A 22347-nucleotide genomic window follows, 5' to 3' on the forward strand; every position below is an offset into this window, starting at 1 on the left:
CGCTCTCCTGCCTCCTGGAGGGCGCTCGCCGGACGCTGATGCGGGGGAGGCTGCCGCCTTGGTGTGACAGCCAGGAGGCAGGTGAGTGGCGGCGCCTTCCCTTCCACTTAATGGGGCGACCCAGCCGCTGCTGAGCCGGCCGGCTCCCTCCCAGCACTGAACTGGCCCGGGCTGAGCAGGGGGCCCGGGTTTGCCACGCCACCCCCGGTATGCTCTCAGTGGCTGGCCCCCCCGCCCGCTCCCTTACCCCCCATCTGGTTCGTGTCTCCCCATCGCTAGGGAGAGGAGGCTGCTTGTCCCGAACCTCCTCAGCAGAGCGTAGTACAAGCCTCCAGCGGTTGCATGACTCTGTGCAGTCAGCAAGGGGAGTTACAGCCCAGCCTGCCCCTCCGGCATAGGTGCCGGACCCGGGGTGCGGGGGTGCTGCAGCACCCCCTGGCTTGAAGTGTGTGTCACATACTCAGAATGTATAAATGTTCTGAGGGAGGTTACCATATCGATGGCTCTCAGCGCCCCTGCTCTCGGGGAAAGCTGTTCTGCAGGAAAAGTTGTGGGAGGAGGTGGTGAAGCTTTGCTACATGCGGCCCTGTCTACACGAGCATTTTCCTTGAAATCTCCCGCTGTTGCACTACCAGCTCTGAGCGGGACTGGGCATAGACAGTATAGTGGTTACAGTACCAGTGGGTGTGAGAATAAGAAACATGTGTAGAGAAAGGGCCTAAAATAATGCCACTGTAAGATATTGTGGAGATATTTCTCTGGAGTTGGTTCCGGGGGCAGGAAAATAATGCAGCAAAACTGCTTGCAAAGGGAGTGGTGTGGGGACTGCAGTTAATTGGGGAGGCTTTCTGCATTGTCAGAGGGTTTTTGCATGCCTTTCTTGAGTGCTAGCTGGTAACACTCAGAAGAGATGCTTTGGAAATGAACCGCTGCTGTCTTTGTAATCATGTATACTTGGGGAAAGAGGGTGCAAGAAGCTACCAGTCTGATCTTGTAGCATTTTATACTCACCTGTGTACATGCGAATGAGTGCATGAAGAGTAAGGCAGCAAAGAATGAGGTCCTTCTTTCTTAAAGCATGTAGAACACTTTAAAGCCTTTGAGTCACATTAATCGCTGATGTAACTCCTTTGAGAATTTCCCTCTCTAATGTACTGTATAGTTTTTACAATCATTGTCTAATGTATGCCTAAATTGAATTTATTTTGGAAGGGTAGTGAAAGAGAGCTATATATGTTTATGACACAGATTCTGTGTTTCTTACAAACCTGGCACTTCCAGAGACTTCAGTGGGGGCAGAATGCAAGAAGTGCAGGCTCATTCCCAAAGTTTTTAGGAGGCCAGAAAGATTTTGTATTTCCTATTCTTTGTATGTAGCCAAAAGGCTCCAGGGCGATGGTAAAAGCTTTTTTATACAAAGCATAGAGTGAATGAGGTACTTACAACATTCGGAGTTGCAACAGACATTTCAATTTAAGGTGTAGAAGAGACACTTCTTGCAAGGCACTTACAGATTTAATTTTCCATGTACGTAGAAGATTTTTGAGTAGTTTATATTTCATTGTTAAACATTGAAAGTGAATTTGTATGAGTCTATACTTCTACTAAGTTTACACCTTTATAGAATGTTCTACATTTCCTTTAAACTGTGCAAGATGTGTACAGCTCTGAGGTTTGTTTTGTAGTGCTGAAAAGCTATGGCTTTCTCTCTCATGTTTGTGTAACTACTTATAGCAAGAGTAAGTTGCAAAAAAATTTTACAGAAAAATCTGCATGTATCCTGAAACTGTCCTGTAAGATCGCAGAGGTGGTTGTGTGCATGCATTGTGAAATATTGCTAATCAAGTCACTACTTCACATTCTTAAATTGTTTTGGTGTGTCTGTTTCTAAAACCACACACTTTTTTGCAATAAAATACAAGTATGGTGTAATTTAATTGCTATACTTAAATATTGGCTCTGGTAAATGCAAACTATCTGTAGACAAGTCTGTTAGAAATTACAATCAAAGTTTTAAAAAATGCCGGGACAGAAAATTTTTTGGGTTTTTTTTGTTTTTTAAACACCTTTCTATCTTGTAACTATTAACATACATGAACAGCAACAAAATCATTTAAATTATACAAATTTTTAACTTTATTACCACTCAGATAATAAATTCACATTTCCACCCAAGGATTTAAAATCATATTCATAATAATCCCCACATATCTCACCTTTTATTCCACCTTTTTCAATCTGCAGAATATAATGAGGGTCTCAGGTCTGTAGTTAGTGACAACGTGAATACCAGTTTAGAAGGTCTAGTCTGTTGTCTGCTGCACGCTTCATCTAAATGTAAATAGTTAGTCTAATTTACACATATGAGACCTTCCAGAAATTTTTCGTTTCTACTTTTTTGCCTCTGTAAATCACATAATAAAATCACATCATAGCAGCAGACTATATATGTCCCTTCGGATGGGAATCGTGTGCCATGCTTCACTTCTGTTTATCCCCTGTATTTGCCACCTTTAAAAGACCCATTTATGTTTGGTCAGCCTCATATTATTGTCTGTATATTTATTTTTTTCAAATTCCAAAAATGGTAACTATATATTGTAAATTCTATTTGATCCTAATATAAGGTTATCTATCATTTCCATTGCAATAATTTTCCAGACCTTGTTTCTCCATGCCCCTAACCTCGGTGGATCAGTCCTTTTCCAAAAACAAGATATAGTTAGTTTTTATGTAAATTTCAGAAGTAAGCTCACATCAGCAGTTTCCACAGGGCAAAGATTAGATTAGCGGGGAGAAAATGGTATTATTATTACAGGCACTTGCCTTTTAGCTTTTTAATCATTGAAAGAAAGCAATTCCATGATATCTCTGTGGCCTTATCATAGGGAAGGGAGCAGGTGCATTCATGTTGACTGGGCAATGAAGCAAGAATTCTGCTTGCTTTTATTGCTAGGTAATTAATTTGTTTGACTGTTATAAATATGAAGCAAGACACAATAGAGAATTTGCATTTCTGTTTCTTTGTTATTGTCATCTTGCAAGCTCTCCTTTTAAATTAAAAAAAAACTTTTTAAATATCTGTATATATTCTTCCAAGTTATTGGGCCTGATAGTTCTCTCACAATGATGTAGCCCTGTTGGCTTTGGTAGAGTTACTCCTGATTTACACTTGCAGGAGGAGGAGAATCAATGCCCCCTGATCCATGAATGAGCTCCACCCAGACAGAGGGGTTTGCTCATTTGGTGCTCATTGCATCAGAGTGCTAGTGACATTCCAAGCCATTCCCTCCAACAGGAGGGGATACCAACAGCATATCAAATGTTACATAATTTACAGATATATTATTTATAGTCATGATGGAAGTTTATTAAGCAATTGATAGAAAAGAAGATATGTCTATAATGGCAAAGACTGGGTATTGAACTGTTGAAGAAGCAAAATATGATTAAATAATCAAAACATCTCAGCCAAATATTTATTGTAGTGACAAAGCTGCATTATAGATGCAACAGTGTTAGTGTGGTATCGTCCACAGCTAATGATATAGGGCCAAATTCTCCTTCTTTGTGCTAAGACTGAATACATGGGTATTGAGTATGAGCTCTCCAAAGGCATCAAATGATGGAGTCATAAGAACATAAGACCAGAAGGGACCTCCTTGGACATCGGGTCCAATCCCCTACTATCGCAGGCAACCACATCGTATAATCCCACCCATGCTCTCCCATTTCAGGCTGCAGAGTACGAGCGGGAGCTGATCTGTGGCAGCCCCACACCAGCCAAAAGCCAACTCAGAGCTACTGTGGATGGAGATCCTTCGGAGTGTACAGAGGGTGAAGATTCCTCCCCCCACCTCTGTACGGACCCTCCGCTGTCCAACCCCCCGCACAGCTGTAAATGCGTCATTTCTGCTGCCCTTTGGGGTTCTGCTCACTTGGGGGCAGGGAGCTAGATTTGGCTCAAGACAGATATCTGTTAGCACCAAAATCATTTATCTTTCTGTATTCAGATGTCTAAAAGTACCTTCCCTGAGCCCTAGGTGCTGTTGAACTGAACATGTTTGTTTTGGTTTGCTGAGAAACATTAAGATACACTAATTTGAGCACAATTATTCTTGTCTCAAATAAGCAGACCAAAGCTAGTTCTTGCTAGGATTTCAACACATTCATTTACTACACCAGTCTCCTTCTATAACTTTGCAGACTCTGAAATACAATTAATAATCCCAAAGTAAATGCAAAGTTAAACATGCGGTAAGTTAATTTACTGCGCTTCCAAAGGTCAGTATGAAACAGCCCAAAATATTAAGTATGTCTCGTCTTATTGTAGGGATTTAACGTAATGCACTATTACATAGAAAATAAAGCTCAACATAAGCTCAACATAAGCTCAAACAAAATGTTCAGTGAAGGAGAGCACTTTGGCATTCATTTCACTATCATGTTTCTAGGATTAATTGTCCCTTAAGGAAGATAGATATATGGATTTCCTGTCACTGTGGACCTCTGTTTACCATCAGGCCAACAGAACTCATTTGGAATCTCCTCCCGCTTGTGCAATTTTGGGTTCTGGGGATTTTATTTTCCTCACTCCACCCTTTAAATAGTGGGTATTTAACTAATACCCCAGGCCCAGTGCACTCAGTAGCAAGCTTGATTTGAACTCGATAGTTAGGGGCTCTGGATTCTACTATACTACAGTGCAGAAGGCTAGAGATCCACTGACAGCTTCAGGTAAATTTAAAATGGAGGTTTTTTCAATTGAATTAAATATGTAAATTAAATATAAATACAATAATTGCAGTAATCCCTGTGTAATTTATTTTGATATTAAATTAATTTTCTCCTACCCATCAATTTAAAATGTCCATTGTAGTGCAGAATATTGAACTGAAAATGCCTACATCTATTGGATAAATTATCAGAGAGGGAAGATGGAAATCTTGGCAGCTAAGTAAGGACCAGTGGGAGTCTCCTGCCACCTGGAGAATTGTGGGAGGCAGTTTGGGATTGTGGGATTGTCTCACAGAAGTCAATGGAACTACAATTGGTAATAAACAGTATACCCTGCGATATGTATTTGCAAGACTGGGCCCTTATTCTAGAGCGTAATAAGTCCGTTCCTGAAAATGTGCATAGATTTATATTAGGGCTGTCAATTAATCACAGTTAACTCATGCAATTACTCAAAAAAATTAATTGCAATTAAACAATTAATCACAGTTTTAATTGTACTGTGAGGCAATAGAATACCAATTAAAATGTATTAAATATTTTGGATGTTTTTCTACATTTTCATATATATTGTATTTTGTGTTGTAATTGAAATTAAAGTATGTTATTTTTTATTACAAATATTTTCACTGTAAAAATAATAAACAAAAGAAATAGTATTTTTCAATTCACCTCATACAAGTACTGTAGTGCAATCTCTTTGTCCTGAAAGTGCAATTTACAAATGTAGATTTTTTTTTTGTTACATAACTGCACTCAAAAACAAAACAATGTAAAACTTCAGAGCCTACAAGTCCACTCAGTCCTACTTCTTGTTCAGCCAATCGCTAAGACCAACAAGTTTGTTTACTTTTACAGGAGATAATGCTGCCCTTTTCTTATTTACAGTGTCACTAGAAAGCGAGAAAAAGCATTTGCATGGCACTTTTGTAGCTGGCACTGCAAGATATTTACGTGCCAGATATGCTAAACGTTCATATGCCCCTTCATGCTTCGGCCACCATTCCAAAGGACATGTTCCATGCTGATGACGCTCATTAAAAACATGTGTTAATCAAATTTGTGACTGAACTCCTTGACGGAGAATTGTATGTCTCCTGCTCTGTTTTACCCGCATTCTGGCATATATTTCATGTTTTAGCCGTCTTGGATGATGACCGAGCACATGTTGTTCATTTTAAGAACACATTCATTGCAGATTTCACAAAACGCAAAGAAGGTACCAATGTGAGATTTCTGAAGATAGCGACAGCACTCGACCCAAGGTTTAAGAATCTGAAGTGCCTTCCAAAATCTGAGAGGGGAAGAGGTGTGGAGCATGCTTTCAGAAGTCTTAAAAGAGCAACACTCCGCTGTGGAAACTACAGAACCCAAACCACCAAAAAAGAAAATCAACCTTCTGCCAGTGGCATCTGACTCAGATAATGAAAATGAACATGCGTCGGTCCGGACTGCTTTGGATTGTTATTGAGCAGAACCCGTCATCAGCATGGACGCATGTCCCTTGGAATGGTGGTGGAAGTATGAAGGGACATATGAATCTTTAGCACACCTGGCACATAAATATCTTGCAACGCCAGCTATAACAGTGCCATGCGAACACCTGTTCTCACTTTCAGGTGACATTGTGAACAAGAAGCAGGCAGCATTATCTCCTGCAAATATAAACAAACTTGTTTGTCTGAGTGATTGGCTGAACAAGAACTAGGACTGAGTGGTCTTGCAGGCTCTAAAATTTTACGTTTGTTTTATTTTTGAATGCAGTTATTTTTTGTACATAACTCTACATATGTAAGTTCAACTTTCATGATAAAGAGATTGCACTACAATACTTCTATTAGGTGAATTGAAAAATACTATTTTTTTACAGTGCAAATACTTGTAATCAAAAATAAATATAAAGTGAACACTGTACACTTTGTATTCTGGGTTGTAATTGAAATAAATATATTTGAAAATGTGAAAAATATCAAAAAATATTTAAATGGTATTCTATTATTGTTTTAACAATGCGATTAAGTACGATTACTTTTTTTAATCGCGATTACTTTTTTAATTGCTTGACAGCCCTAATTTATATCAAGGGAAGTTCTTACATTTTTTGTTAATAATTAAGTTTAAAAGACCCTGGGTGAAATCCTGATGCCATTGAAGTCGGTGGGAATTTTGATCTCTGTGGAACCAGGATTTCACCCCATATTCATTTGGGGCCATATTATAAAACTGTTTTTCATGTTGAGTAATAGCTTATTCCACCAGGAAGAGTAAGGTTGGGTGTACTATTGGAGTAAGGTACTACTCAACATGATTAAGGGTTTCACACTCAGACCCTTAGATAACTAGCCATGTAGGGTACAATAAAAATGAATAGATCCATAATATTAACATCCACAAAATGGCAGGTGGGGTTGTTCTGTTCTGATATTTAATGTTAGATATTTAATAGCCAGTTGAATTGTAAACAGTTAACCTATATTACAAAAAAATATTTTTTTTAAATTGGGAAACAAACAGGTTCATTGGTATCACAGAGTGGGAAGTTGACTTGACTAATAAAAATCAACAATGCCGTAGAGCTCTTGAGCAGCCAGTAGGGCATTTTTTAATAGCATCCATGATCTTGTAGAACATATTTAAGACACAACCAGCAATAAGTTTCTCTTTATGTAGTTGAACTGCTCTAAATTCTACCATCTTTTGTAATAGTATGATTTAAGTGGAAAATTTAACAATATACTTTCAGATATATAATGGGCCTGTCTGGGGTCAGAATAATACATATCTTTTGTTGTAGATCCGGTACTACTGTTTGAGATAATTCACATCAGTAATACAAAATGGGGAAAATTATAACTAGAGAGATTAGGCAGTATAAAACTTTGCATTCTTTACATATAATTTGCAGTTCTATTATAATGAATTAGGGCTCAGCTCTTCATTAAACATTACACCAATTGAAAAATTTCATGCTCTCAGGAATTAACAGTCCGTTGTCCCTTCATGGGGTAGGGGTGGTTAAAGGGGAAAGATAAGTGTGTATATCAAGTAGTCATTTGCAGTATTGTTTTATTCCTATGGTAGGTATGTTTATCAGAACATTCAAGGGTCAGTTGGAGCTGTGGCACCTCAGCTGACCCCAGCAGCTACTTCTACCCTGAATAGAGAATCCTTTCTTAAGTGCAGTCAAAGAGCTGCTCTATGTTCCTTTACTGGGCAGGACTTTTCAGGAACTACATTATATCCAGTCACAGAAAAACAAAATTGGGAAGAGAGAGAGAGGGGCTTGGAAACTCTAAGGTTCCCTGTGCAGAGTTTCTGGCTAATCTTCCCCTTATAGCTAGGGGTTTGAAGAGCAATAGTGAGGACAAAGGTTGCAGCCATCAACTGTTTTACTTAGGCCTTGTCTACATGGCAGAGTTAAGTCGACTTAAGTTACGTTGACTTACAGCACCACAGTAATTAAACAGCTGTTGCATGTCCATACAACACTCCTTGTGTCTACACTGACACTGCGTCGCCCTGACTACATTGACCTAAGCGCTACATCTCTTCTTGAGGTGGTTTTATTAGGTTGGCATAATGGGCGAGTAACAGTGGTGGGAGGAGCATTGTAGCGTGTACACCTCTATAGTTAGATCGACATAAGCTGCTTTACATCAACTTAACTTTGTAGAGTGGACAAGGCCATAAATATAACAAGTTACCTTTACTTAGCTTCCCTCACAGCCACTTCGTTAACCAATGTGTGGGCTAAAGAAACTTTAAAAGTTCAACTTAAAACAGAAAAAGTAGAATTAGAGAAGGCAATTAAAAGGCTATACAAAATCCTTCAACAAGCTGGAAAGGCAGTTCAGAGCAGTTACCAATATTGTTTCAAGTACTAAAGAAAGCTTGCTACAAAGATATCTGCCATCTAAGCGTGTTTAGCCCAAGATTTAGAGTTTATTTACAAGAATCACTAGTTTTCTGTGGCATACAATGATATTTTTATCAGCACATCTGCATGGGTCTAAAGAGCTATTAGATTGTGTTTGTAGTTCCTTAGTTTCTTCCTCCAATTTTTAAAACAATTTCCTTTAAAAATAAGTCCTCTTAAAAACACAGGATCAAGTTTAGAATCAAATACAACAAACATGATTCTAAATCCTGAACAGCTGACTCCATTGTATCAAATGATGATTTAGGAGGTGAGAGAGATTGTTCTCCCCTCATTCTTTTTTTCTGTCAACAGCAAGAATAGACTGTAGGGCTGCTGTGACAAGAGGGGAATGAGATGGTGTTGGGAGAGCAAGGGAATCCTTCCATTTTACCCCAGCATTTTTAGGCATTGGAGAAATCTACAGCTTTTTCTCTACCCAGCTTTTTCTCTGCTTCCTTGAGTTGTGATTATAAGCAAAGCGAGTCATTAGTTTTTCAAGGAAATGATATTACACTATGCTGTTCAAAACATGTTTATTGTCAAAGTAATTCCTTTGCTGTTTAAAAAAGAGCAGATATTGTATAGTGCTACCTGTAGAATATAGGAAATGTATACTGCATGGGTGCAGTATTGTTCATGACCTAGAGCCCTGAAGTGGGCGAAACTGGGGAGATCTTTAGAGGTTTAACTGAGAGTCACACGGGGAAGAGTGAATAGAGGGTTAGCTCAAGATAAATCTTGTATCTAGCCATCTTTTGGGGGGAAGGTAGGAGTTATTAGAGGGTAAAATGTCATTTTTATATTAAAAACAAGGAGGAAAACTTGCTAAAATGTACATGGAGTGTTGTGGTGATCAGCGAAACTAAGGTAGGCAGCACCAACATATAATGCAGTTCAACTGGTTTCTTTAACCAAACAAAATGACCTGGAGCAGCGGTTTTCAAACTCTTTTTCTGGGGACCCAGCTGTAGAAAATTGTTAATGCCTGTGACCCAATGGAACTGGAGATGAGGGGTGTGGGAGGGGCTCAGGGCTGGGGCAGAGGGTTGGGGTCTGGGGGTGAGGGCTATGGGGTGGGGCTGGGAATGAGGGGTTCAGGGTATGGGAGGGAGCTCTGGGCTGGGGCAGGAGGTTGGGGTGTGGGAGGTGATCAGGGCTCTGGGCTGGGGGTGCAGGCTCTGGGGTAGAGCTGGGGATGAGGGGTTTAGGGTGCAGGAAGGGGTACCGGGTTTGGGGGGGGCTCAGGGCTGGGGATTGGGCATGGGGTTGGGGCTCGGACTTACCTCTGGTGGCTCCTGGTCAGCGACACAACTGGGGTGCAGAGGCAGGCTTCCTACCTGTCCTGGCAGCAGGTCTGGCTCCTGGCGGAGGTGCATGACTCTTGCCTGTAGGCACCGCCCCCCAACCCCTATTGGCTGGTTTCCGGCCAAAGGGAGTATAGAGCCGGTGTTCAGGGCAGGGATAGGGTGTGGAGCCCCATGGCCCCCCTGCCTAGCAGTTGGACCCGATCCTGGCCGCAGCACGGTGTCAGAACAGAGAGGCACTAGCCTGCATTAGCTGGGCAGCACCGCCGACGGGACTTTTAATGTCCAGGTCGGCGGTGCTGACCAGAGCTAGGTGACCCAGTGCCTGACATGCCGCAACCCAGTACTGGGTCGCAACCCACAGTTTGAAAAACACTGACCTAGAGATTGATTAAAAATCGTTTAAACAGAAAGTATCCTGGACACACACATAAAAAGGAGGAAATCAGAAGGGCAGATGAGAAACATGTTGGAGTTAATTACGTGACGCTGACTAAGCAAACTACTGTAATCAATAGTCCTCTCCAGGTCAGTTTAGGTGTCCTGATTTTTCAGGCATGGATGAACATGCATCTACCTCACAAACAGGTATGGCACAGAGGGAAAGAAGGGAAAGGCAAATGCCCATAGTCTTTATTCTGTTTTGCTTCTTTTAAAGCAGTTCAGGCATTTCAGCGTGACATCTCTCAGTCATTTGCACATAAATCCTGGTCTTTGTATTCTCTCTCTCTAGCTGTTTTTCTGGTGAGGGTGCAAAATGTTTTCAGTGCCCTCCTTCCCCCTGAGTGGCTGAGCCAAAACGAAAAAACATACAGCTAGCCAACCAGCGGGGGGGGGGGAAATCAGAGTGAAGTTGACCACCCTCCTCGCCCACCCCTAGAACTGGCCCTGCCTCTCTCTCGCCTGGTCCATTCACACTTGGTGTGGCAGCCAGATATTGCCAGTTCTTTGCATAGTGCACAGAGATAAAGATAAACAGTATAATCAGTAAAACTACTACATGTCCATGAAAGCAGACTTTTAACATAGTCAAGAAAGTTGGAGTTTAAAGCACAGAAGTAAAGTTAAGTGGTGTAATTTTCAAACATGATTAGTGATTTTTTTTGGTCCCCTGATGTTTGGATGCCCAACCAGGAATTTAAAGAGGCCTGATTTTCACGTGGTGGGTGCTCAGCACTTTCTGAAAATCAGGCCCCTTTCAAGTGTCTCAAGTTGGACCTCCAAAATCACTTTTGAAAATTTAGGCTTTGACATACAAAAGAGTGTTAATTCAGTGAAAGATCCATTTTCCCCACTCATCATGAGCAATCTGTATGTGGTCACAGGTAGTGCCATCAGCAGTTGTATTTGTGTGCCACCATTCTCTCCAAGTGGTTGGTTTGTAGGAAGATGGAATAGTGACTCAAAGAAAATACTGTCCAATTCAGTGTTCTCAAAAATCCATGTCACGCAAGGTGACGTGACTCATGGTAGGCTGATTTCCAAGCCCTTCTAAAATAATTTGACAAACAAAAATAATGTCAACGGGATCAACCTTCTGGCCTGGTCAGGTGTTCCCTTGCTTGCACCTTTATCAGTCACATTCTTCACAAATCTCAGCTCTCAGTAACACATGAGGTCATAAGCATGTGCCTTTATCTCATAGCTTTAGACCTTTTTCACTTATTTCCCCAAAATGAGATGAAAGTAGATGTAAAATACCTTACTGACAGTATGTTCTACTTAATTATATATTGCTCTATAATATCATTGAATGCTGAGCTATATTATAAGAAAAATGATTCTTTAAAATGTTTGCTTTATTCCCCTAGTACACAACTGAGGCAATCAATGTACATGATGTTTTACAGTGTCTGAATGTTGAGAGTACAGAATGCTGAGTATATGGATCAGTAAGCCTATTCTCTTTTATGACTGGTTGTCTTTCAGTTACTTTCTGAAAAGCACTTCTACTGTATGCCATTTGGTACAAGTTAAACGACTTGGCCCCATTTCTGTCTTCTGACTAGTTTACGCTGTCATTTAAAACACAGCAGAATTTGGCTCAGAGGTTTCCAAGGGAGTTGTATTTACTTGCTCCAGTCTGAATTTGAATGAGGTCTTCAAGCAGAAATATGTGAAAATTAACAACATTTTGATTGTAGGGGAATTATTACATTTATTACATTTTAATCTTCTTATTCCATAAAGTAGCAGGATGGACTAGGGGGCAGATATTCAAAGGTATTTTAGGTGCCTAAAGATGCAGATACGTGCCTAGTGGGATTTTCAAAAGCACATAAGTGGGATCAGCGCCTAACTCCTCTTTAGGTGCTTTTGAAAATCTCAGTAGGCACCTATCTAAATCTTTACGCACCTAAATACCTCTAAAAATCTGGTCCTATATGAGTTGCTGGAGGTCTCTTCCAACACAAGTGATTCTGTTATTATATTGAAAGATGTCAAAGTGGCTGGGGTATTATTTTAGAGGAGGGAAAGTGTGTGTCAAAAATACCTTTAATTTTCTGGAGCGCCAATAACTCCCGGTTCTGATTATTTGTATTTTAAGACACAGTTCTGCTTTGAGACTATTGGGATTGATGCTCTGCACGGTCAAATGAGAGACCTATGTGTGATTTCTCACTCATTAGCAGGGAGTGATTCAAGTCATTAGAGCAGGAAAGGCCACTTATTACTATGAAGGGATATGGGAGAAACCCTGTGGACCTCTAAAGGAGTCCCAGCTAATATTTATTGGGCAGAAGGCAGGTCACAGTGATGTGGGGTCTTAAAGGGTGGGGAATAAAAAGTAAGCTCCCTGGGACATATACACATTCAAAATAGAGCAGACTTAACATCATTACCACCTTATTTTGTTTCCTATTAGATCATAACCATAACTCTGAGATGATCGAGCAAAATTTAGTTCCCACAGCTGTTGTGAGCAGATGACATTCTGGCTTTAACCAGGATTTCCATACTGATGGCTGCTCACACAAATCTGATAAACTATTATGACAAGGTCTGTGGCTTTAAGGTTCATGATAGAAGGCAGATTGGTATCTTACTCACAGAGAGACCTAATAGAATTACCCATTGATTTTTCTGTAGCCAGGTCCCCCAGGGGATTTATTTATTCAGGGATTAAAATTGTTCCACGCTTGTCTGATTTGTTCAAAGATCATGTGTTACCCTTCGCTAGAGACAGAGAGACCTCAAAAATAGACATAACTTTCCATAATCCCTAAGCAGAGGAACAAGCCTTACAAACTGTTAATATTCTACCTGTTGGAGGCTTTTATACCTCTAGTACTTCAAACAGTGCCTACTTCTGTCTCATCCTCAGTCAAAAATGAGTTGAAATATCTGCACTGTAAGTTTGTTTAGAGTGGCAGAAAGCCCAGAGTTAGTTTAACGATGTTTTAGCTAGATGCTGAACATGGAGGCTTAGATTGCCAAGCTGGAAAAAGAAAAATCAGGCAGTTTTTTAGTAAGGCTTATACAGGGAGTAGGTCATCTCCGGTGCCAGATCTGATCAGCATTCTGTATTTCCAGGGGGAATATGTTTTGCCTTTCCCAGAGAATGAATTGATATAATCTTCTCAAAAGATCCATATTCCTCAGATTACACTGAGTGAATCTCTCAAACATAATGAGTCAGGCAGTGTAGTCAGCTGGGAAATCAGATGTGAACATACACCACCCTATCTTTAACTCTTGCTAAAGTTGTAAAACAAACCAACAAAACCAAGAACATTCAAAGTGCAATCTGCAGGTCCATCCTTTATTTGTGCCCAGGCATTTGAGAACATGTTGTTAGTAACTGATCGTGCACTGATCTAGGACTCGGGCTACCTTTAAGCAACACAAAACAAGGATCTAGTACAAAGTCAGAATCTTGACTGTAACTTTGAATTTCCTTTTGTCTGTGTTGTTACAACCTTAAAATAATTAATATTTTGTGTGTTCATTTCCCCTTTCATTAGAAATTGTAGTTAAATAATAATTTTAAAGAGAGAGAGAAAAGCAAGAGATTGGAGAAAAAAAAACCAAACCCTTCCACACAGAAGGAAGCTGAGATTATGGAGCCATTGTAGTCTATTGTGTAACTATCAGGGGCTTGATCTGACAGCTGTCAATTTGGCAACATTTCCTTGGGACTAAAGAGTTGGGTCCCTCACAAACTTAAAGATCAAGGGAGTTTAATGGCGCCTATCTGTCATTTGTACTAGGATGATGGGATATGGAAAGAAAATGCTTACTGACCAGCTGTTTTGAAAAAATTATAGTAACTGGTAGAAAGACTATCTCCTATATAACTCAGTATAATAAGCAAAAATGCATGAGGCTCTGTGGTGGGATATACAAACCCCATGCTGGACAACAAGGGGTTAAGGAACTGCTGTGGGCTCAGCCAGCTCCGCCTCGCCACAGGTGCTAGGCATGCACAGGCTGGAGGAGTTTAAAAGGGAGCAGAACAGCTCACTTGTGGGTGGACCAGGGAAGAGAGCAGATCTGCAACCTGTTGCTCCTGAAGAAAGGACTGACTGAAGGCAGGAGCTTCCCAGCCAACCACTCCCTGAAGGTCCCTCCCTGAGAGAAAGGAGGACCAGATCCTGATACACCCTGAGAGGGAGGCATTCCATTTTCTCCATTACTAACTCAGTTTGTTTGTGTTAATTGCCCTTGCTTATTTGTTTGTGGACTACTCAGAAAGGGGAGAGACTTTGAGGTGACCTGGCCGGAGGGCTAAGTCACAGGACAAAGCAGGCCACTGAGGAGAGAGAGCTGCCATGCCACATCTGACCACAAGGAGGTGCCAGTGGTGAGTCCACCCCTTTACAATTGGTGGACAATGTTGACATCCTTTCCACCTGTGGAGAGAGAGGAGGACTGACTGACTCAGACGGTCAAACACCCTAGACCTAGAGATGTGAGTTGGTAGGACAGACAACATGGATCTAACGTGGATGACTGAGAACCAGCAGGAGCAACAGGCAACCCAGCAGCAGCAACAATCCTGCAGCAAATGGCTGTCCAGCAGTAACTGATCTGGGACTTAGGGGAGGAACAGCAGCAAAGACTGGTCCAACAGGTCATGGCCCTGATGCAGCTTCCTGGGACTTCCCCTCCAGGAGCTATAGGCCAGTGGTCCCAACTGTGACAGTGAAACTCACAAAGATGGGCCTTGAGGACGACCCGGAGGCTTTCCTGGTAATGTTTGAATGAGTGGCAATGGCAGTCCGGTGGCTACCTGATCAGTGGGCCACTCTGTTGGCACCTCACCTGGTGGGACTAGTGCAGGCCACATATTGAGGGCTGGATGCGCCATCTGCCCAAGACTATGCTCAGGTGAAAGCGGCCATGCTTGACTATCTTGACATCACAGGGGAGACCTGACAAAGATCCATGAGGGAAAAATACACTCCCAGGAGCCTGGCCCATGTGGTCGCCCATAAGTTAAGAGACCTATGGTGGAGGTGATTAAAGTGGCAAACTCAGACTGGAGTCGAGTTGGCCGAGCTCTTTGTGACAGAGCAGTTTGTCCACGTACTTCCACCTGGGGGTAGGCACTGGGTGCCCAAACGCCAGCCAGAGTCCCTAGCTGATGCTGTCTGACTAATGGAAAATTATTTAGCTGGGGAAATGGGTCTGGCAGCATCACACGAGCAAGTGCCTGAGGACAATGGGATCCCTTGACTCAAGGGAGAACCCAACCAGGGGAATCGGAAATCAGAGAGGGTGTCTCAGAAGTGGCAGCCTCTAAGGGGCTCAGCAGGCCAAGGGTCCTGCACTGGCCCCCATTGGGAAACTCCAGCATCTCAGGCCCCATAAAGGCCCCTGGGAGTCATATGGGCTTCTCTGCTGGAAAGTCAAGGGGTGGAAGCAGACAAGCCTCTTAGGGAAGAGCTACCAGACAGTAGGCTTAAAGCCAGTGACCACTTGGCCTGCAGTGGGGGCTTGCTTTTCATGTAGGCAGCTGGGTCATCAGTATTACAAATGCCCTTCTATGGAGTGTGGTTATGGACAGATGTGGACAACAGAAAGCCATGCCCGTAAGCAAACCCTAGCTACGGTAATGGTCCCTGTTCAGATAAATGGAACTGAGGTAATATACCTGATGGATTCTGGGTATGGGTGAACCCTGGTCCTGGACAACTTAGTCTCCCCAGGGGATTCAGGGTTTGGGATTATCTTTCTACAGTGTATCCATGGAGACATTAAACCCTATTCCAGTGCATGCGTGCAGCTGATAGTAGGGGAAAACACAAAGTCCTTTTAAGTGGGGCTGTCCTCAACATTAGCTGACCCCTTTATCTTAGGTCAGAATTGGGAGTATTTCTCTGAGGTACTGAGAGGGTTTAAACCAGCCCTAGAGGCTCCAGAGAGAGTAAATGAGGAGACCCTGAGAGAGGGGATCTCAAAACCTGCGACATTGGTAGGGGTAGATGAGAGGTTGGACTCTTGCGGGGGCGAGGGGGGGGAATCTGGTCAAAGGAAAGTTCCTTCAGAAGGGTCACCTAACAATGAAGCAATATTGGCCCCCTCTACAGGAAAAGGACGTCCTAACTAGCAAGATGGACTTCATAAAGGACCAGAGGGAAGATGATACCTTGAGCCAGGCTTATGTCTAATTGCCGGTGGTTAAGAGGGAGGTGTTCCACTCACAAGCAGAGCAGTACCCACAGTTTGAACTCCAGGCAAAGCAACTGTACTAGGTAGAGCAAGACAGACTGACTGACTGGGCCAAGTTCGGTGACAACTCCTCATTCCACAGCCTCATAGGTGTGTAGTTATGCAACTGGTTCATGCTATCCCTTTTTGGGTCACCTTGGTCATGAGAAGACTCTGGTCAAGATTTTGGATTGCTTTCTTTGGCCCGGATCACAAAGAAGTTAAAGACTTTCGCAGCTCCTGCCCTGAATACCAGTTTATAGGATCTAAAGGAGTGAGACATCTTGTTTGAAAGGATTGGGATGGACCTCATTGAACCCTTGGGAAAAAAGTGCAGCTGGGTATAAACATGCATCAGTTGTAGTTGATTATGCTACCTGCTATCCTGAGGCAATCCCACTGCGCAACACCAATGCAAAGACGATTGTAGCGGAGCTGCTAAAAGGCTTTGCCAGAGTAGGAGATCCTCACTGATCAAGTCACCAACTTTACATTTCAGCTGCTGAAGGGGGTATGTGATCTACTAAAAATAAAGACTTCATGTGCATCTGGCTGTCATTCACAAATGAATGGACTGGTTGAACAATTCAATTCAACCCTGAAAAGAATGTTTAAAATGATAATTGTTGAGGACCTCTGTCACTGAGATCCCCTGTAACTTGCTATTCGAGAAGTTTCCCAGTCATCTATTGGATTCTCCCCATTTGAACTCTTATGGGAGACAACCTTGGGGAATTCTTGAACTGGTCTGAGGGATGGGGGCGGAACAAGTTCCAAGGATGGAGAATGTGATATAGTACTCACTGAAGCTCCAGGATAGGCTTGAAACCCTAGGGGCTGTTGCCAAAGAAAACCACCTCAGTGCTTAACAGGCCCAGGAATGAGCCTATAACAAAGAGATGTGTATATGCCTATTTAAGCTGGGCAATCAAATACTACTTCTACTCCTGAGTGCAGAGTCCAAGCTGTTTGCTAAATGGCAAGGACCATATGAAGTAGTCGGGCCAATTAACTGTGAAATCAGGCAGCCTGACAAAAGGAAACTAACTGAGGTCTACCAGGTTAACCTTCTGAAGCCATGGAAGGAGCAAGAGAACTTTATTGCTCCTTATTCCTCTGAGCCAAAACTGGGGCCCTGAGTGCCCACCTCACCAGGCCCAGACCCTACACAGATGTGGGGGGAACACCTCTGCCCAGATGAGAAGCCTAGTAAAAGCCTTCTTGATGGTGCTCCTGTCCAGGGCAGACTCATCTTTTGCAACACCATATCCAATCAGAACCTGGTAACTTGTCCGGGAGAATCCACGGCCACTCCCCAGAAATATGTGGGAGGCCATGAGAAAAGAGGGCCAGGTGATGTTGGAACTAGGGGTTGTTGAAGAATCCCACAGTGAATGGCGAAGCCTAGCTGCATTGGTCCCAACCCTGGACAGCACTATTTGGTTTTGCATAGATCCGTACCTCAAGTGGATGAGCTATTAAACCAGCTGGTTGAGGCCAGATATATCACCATATTGGACCTAACCCAGGGACACTGGCAGATCCCACTCACAATAGAATCACGGGAGAAAACCTCCTTCGCTATGCTGTTGGCCTCTGTCATTTTAGGACTATGCCCTTTGGCCTTCCTAGTGCCCCAGTGACGTCCCAACAGCTCATGGATCAAGTTCTTCAACCACATGTATCATAGCAGCAGCCTGTTTAGATGATGTGGTCATCTACAGCTCAGATTGGGAGGAACAGTTAGCACAAGTTGTTGTCATACTTCAGTCCTTATGGGGAGCTGAGCTAACTGCAAACCCAGCAAAGTGTAAGACTGGGAAAGAAGAAAGCACACACCTGGAATATATTTTGGAGAAAGGCCAGCTACTGCCCTCGTGCTCAAAGTCCAGGCTCTTAACGCACACACCATCCCACAAAGAAACCACAACCACAAAGAAACAAGTCCAAAGGTTTTTGGGGCTCACGGGTCACTACTGCCAATTTGTGCCAGGGTTTTCAATGATAGCAGTCCCCCACACAGATCTAATTAAGGACAGTAGCCCCAAGAAGGTGCACTGGTCCGAGGCCTGCGAAAAGGCCTTTCAGAAGTTGAAAGACAACTTGTGTAAAGAGCCTGTCCTGTTCAGTACTGACTTCTCAAAAGAGCTCATTTTGCAAACTGATGCCTTAGAGGTGGGACTTGGCACAGTATTGTCCCAGGAAACAAATGGAGAGGAACACCTTGTACTCTGAGCTGCAAGCTGTTCCTTGGGGAGAGGGCATTCACCATGATATGGGCCGTGGACTCTCTCCAATATTACGTCCTGGGAAATCTGTTCAAGCTTGTCACTGATCATGCCCCCTTAACATGGTTAAATGCCATGAAAGACATGAAAATCTGGCTCATGTGCTGGTATCTGTCCTTCCAACCATATGTCTTCCAAGTTCACACTTTGCAGAAACTTCTTCTTAGCCTCTGGAGTACAGCTGGCTATTTTCAGGCCAAACCAGTTTGCTAGCCAAAGTTATACATAATCAAAATATTGGCTAAATTCTGCAAATTTAAGGTCAGTTTCTGAATACCTTGCTCATGTTATGAAGAACTGGGACAACCCATGTAAATAAGTAACCTGACCTGTGAGGAAAGGTTTAAAAAACTGGGCACGTTTAGTCTTGGGGAAAAAAAGACTGAGGAGGTGTCTGACAACAGGTTTCCAATATGTTAAGGGCTGTTATAAAGAGGGCTGTGATCAATTGTTCCCTGTGCCCACTGAAGGTAGTAGTAGTAATGGACTTAATCTGCAGCACAGGAAATTTAGGTTAGGTATTAGGAAAAACTTTCTAACTATAAGGGCAGTTAAGCTCTGGAATAGGCTTCCAAGGGAGGTCGTGGAGTCCCCCTCATTGGAAGCTTTTAAAAACAAGTAGGACAAACACAGGTCAGGGATAGTCTAGGTTTACTTGGCCCTGCCTCAGCGTAGGGGGCTGGACTTGATGACTTATCAAGGTCCTTTCCAGCCCTACATTTCTGTTATTCTATAAGTACATCTCGGGGATTATCTATACTTCTAGCTAAATTGGCACATTGATTTATTGGTATCAATTTAGCGAGTCTGGTGAAGACAAGCTAAGTTGATAGCAGAGTATTCTCCCATCGACATCTGTACTCCACCTCCCCAAGAAGTGGAAGGTAAGTCAGTGGGAGAGCGTCTCCTGCCGACACAGCGCATTGTGGACGCCACTGTAAGTTGACCTAAGTTACGTCGACTTCAGTTACGTAACTGAAGAAGCATAACTTAGATCAATTTACAGCTTTAATGTAGACCAGCCGTCAGTGTAAGTAGTGTTCATAGAACAAGCCCAAAGATTTTCTGTGAAGTTTTAAGGCAATTGGTTAAACCGTTTATTATTTTATAGACACCTAAAGATAACACATTAAGGCCCTGATTCAGAAATCCACCCCATTCACCAAATCAGTGGGATTTAAACATGTGCTTAGAGTTAAGCACATTCTTAAGTGCATTGCAGAATAGAGTTGGACTAAATCATGTGCTTAAATGTTTTGCTGAATTGGGTCTAATCTGGGACTCTTGAATTGGAACCTGCCTGGGTTCCCCTGGAACTTATTCAAAATGGATCCATCTCCACAAAATGTTTTGATTTCAATGAATTTGTGTATTCTAACCAAAAATGCTTTGTTGGAATTTTTCTGAACGGCTGTGCTTCCTATGGCAGTGAATTCCATAGTACAATTCCAGTTGAATACACATGTGCAAGGGAGCATTCCTTTTATATTTTCCTGTTGTACCAGGCTGTAATGGGGCGCAGACTCACCACAGCAGCGCCTCCTGCTGGTTGGTTAGGGAATTAGCTCTTTCACCAGCATGCCTTCACGAGAGGTGTCTCGCCCTCTGTTACTTTCTCGGTCTCCACCGTCCTCACCATCAGACCCCCATCACTCCCAGACCGCGGTGTCCGCTTCTGGACACTGCTCTCTGGCTGTGCCCACTCCGCTGGCTCTCCCCCGCACTTCCAAGGGACCGGCAGCTTCTGGTTCTATCACTTGCCTTAGTCTAGCCCCTTCCTCCCACGGCAAACTGCAGTCTGGCTTCGCTACTCTCATCACTGGCAAGTGGGGGGGAAAAGGGCAGGAGCCCAGGCCCACCCGCTACTCTGGGCCCTGACCCAGGGACCCTCTAGTGGCAGTCACTTACTGCCCTCCTCCAACTCTCCTCTTCTGCCTGCTTCCTTGGGTCACTTCCCCATATCCCCAGCAGCTTCTCTGCCCCTTTGTGTCAGGGCCCCAGTCTGGCAGTCGTTAGCCTAGAGCTCTCCCGGCCTCTGCTGACCCTGCCCAGCTCTGTTCTGTCTTCAGTGCTTCTCTAAGAGCCAGTTCTTCTCCCTTTGCCCTCCAGGGAGAGACTGCACTGCTCTCTGCCCTGCAGCCTTCTTATAGGGCCTAGCCTGGCCCTGATTGGCTGCTTTCAAGCCTCCACTTGACTGGCACTCAATAAGCCCTCCCAGGATTGGCTGCGGCTCTGCGCAGCCTCTCTGGCTTGTTTTAACCTCTTCCACACCAGAGTGGGGCAGCTGCCCCACTATACAGGCATTATTTTGAGTTATCCCTGTTCTTGTATCTGGGGTCAAGATAAAATTAAGTGACTGTTCAGTTTTCACTGTATCCTTCATAACTTTAAATATCTCAATCATATCCCCTCAAACGCTCCTTTTCATGCTAAATAATCATAATCTTTGCAATATGGTCATCATAAGAAACCTAGTCCTGGATACATCTTTGTCCCTTTCTGGGCCTTTTATTTCTCTCTTTTTATAGCTGAGCTCAGAAACAGTCGTGACCCAGGGACCTCTTGATGCCAACTGGCAGAGGCCATAAGAGGAGCATAAGGGCTAAAGAAATCCTCTAGGGCTGGTATTACCATTCTAGTTCACTCAAGAATGTCATGTGAGGTCTCTAAGGAAGTCCTGTGTCACACTGGTCATCAATATCATTGTGAAATGCATGTACGGATGTTGTATAAGTTATGTATGTGCACTGAAAATTGTGTTCTTAAGGTCTGTATCTAGGACTGGTCACCAGCAATGGTGAAAAGCAGGTTTTCTTTCAGACAAGAAATGTTTATCTGTCTCTGTCTGTTTACATGTAAATTAAATATTGTATGCTTCACAATGGGCCTTCATTCACACGTCTAAGCCGAATGCTACTACAGGAGTGTGAAATCTTCAAAGAGAGGAAATTAATAGGAAGAGGTAAACAGCAGGAGTTATCCTGGTTAGGGGTAATAAAATGAAAATGTGAAACTATGAACCTGTAGGTACCCTTCAGTCTGTGAGGACAAACTGTCAGCAGTCTTATGAGAGGGTGTATCAGCCAAACTGCTTGCAAATGCTGGGGAAAGAACTTGAGGTAGACTTTCTTGTATGAGATAGGAAAATGCCTTGTTAGTTAAGTTTAGTCTCTGGAAAACATGTTATGATTTTGTTTCAATGAATTCATGCATCAGTTTCAATGAGGTTTTCACTGAACCTATAACAAGATTAAACTTAGCTTATAACAATTATTAACTAAACTTCCCCAGTTGTCTGATGTCCTTGGTTACAGCATTGGATCAGGGCTACTACGGTTGCCAACTTTCTAGTCGCACAAAACCAAACACCCTTGCCCCACCCCTGTCCCGCCCCTTCTCTGAGGCCCCGCCCCTGCTCACTCCATTCCTCCTCCCTCTGTCCCTT

At 43.0% G+C, this 22347-nt stretch overlaps 1 protein-coding gene across 1 annotated transcript in view; it reads left to right on the top strand.

The window, feature by feature from the left end:
- CRACDL (CRACD like) overlaps positions 1-22347 on the top strand; it is a 95549-nt gene continuing 73202 nt past the window's right edge. Inside the window, exon 1 of the mRNA XM_074965206.1 lies at positions 1-81. The gene's annotated coding sequence lies outside the window, so the exon portion shown is untranslated. The remainder of the gene's footprint in view (positions 82-22347) is intronic.

The sequence above is a fragment of the Natator depressus genome, chromosome 1 (genome assembly GCF_965152275.1).
Source record: "Natator depressus isolate rNatDep1 chromosome 1, rNatDep2.hap1, whole genome shotgun sequence".
NCBI lineage: Eukaryota > Metazoa > Chordata > Testudines > Cheloniidae > Natator > Natator depressus.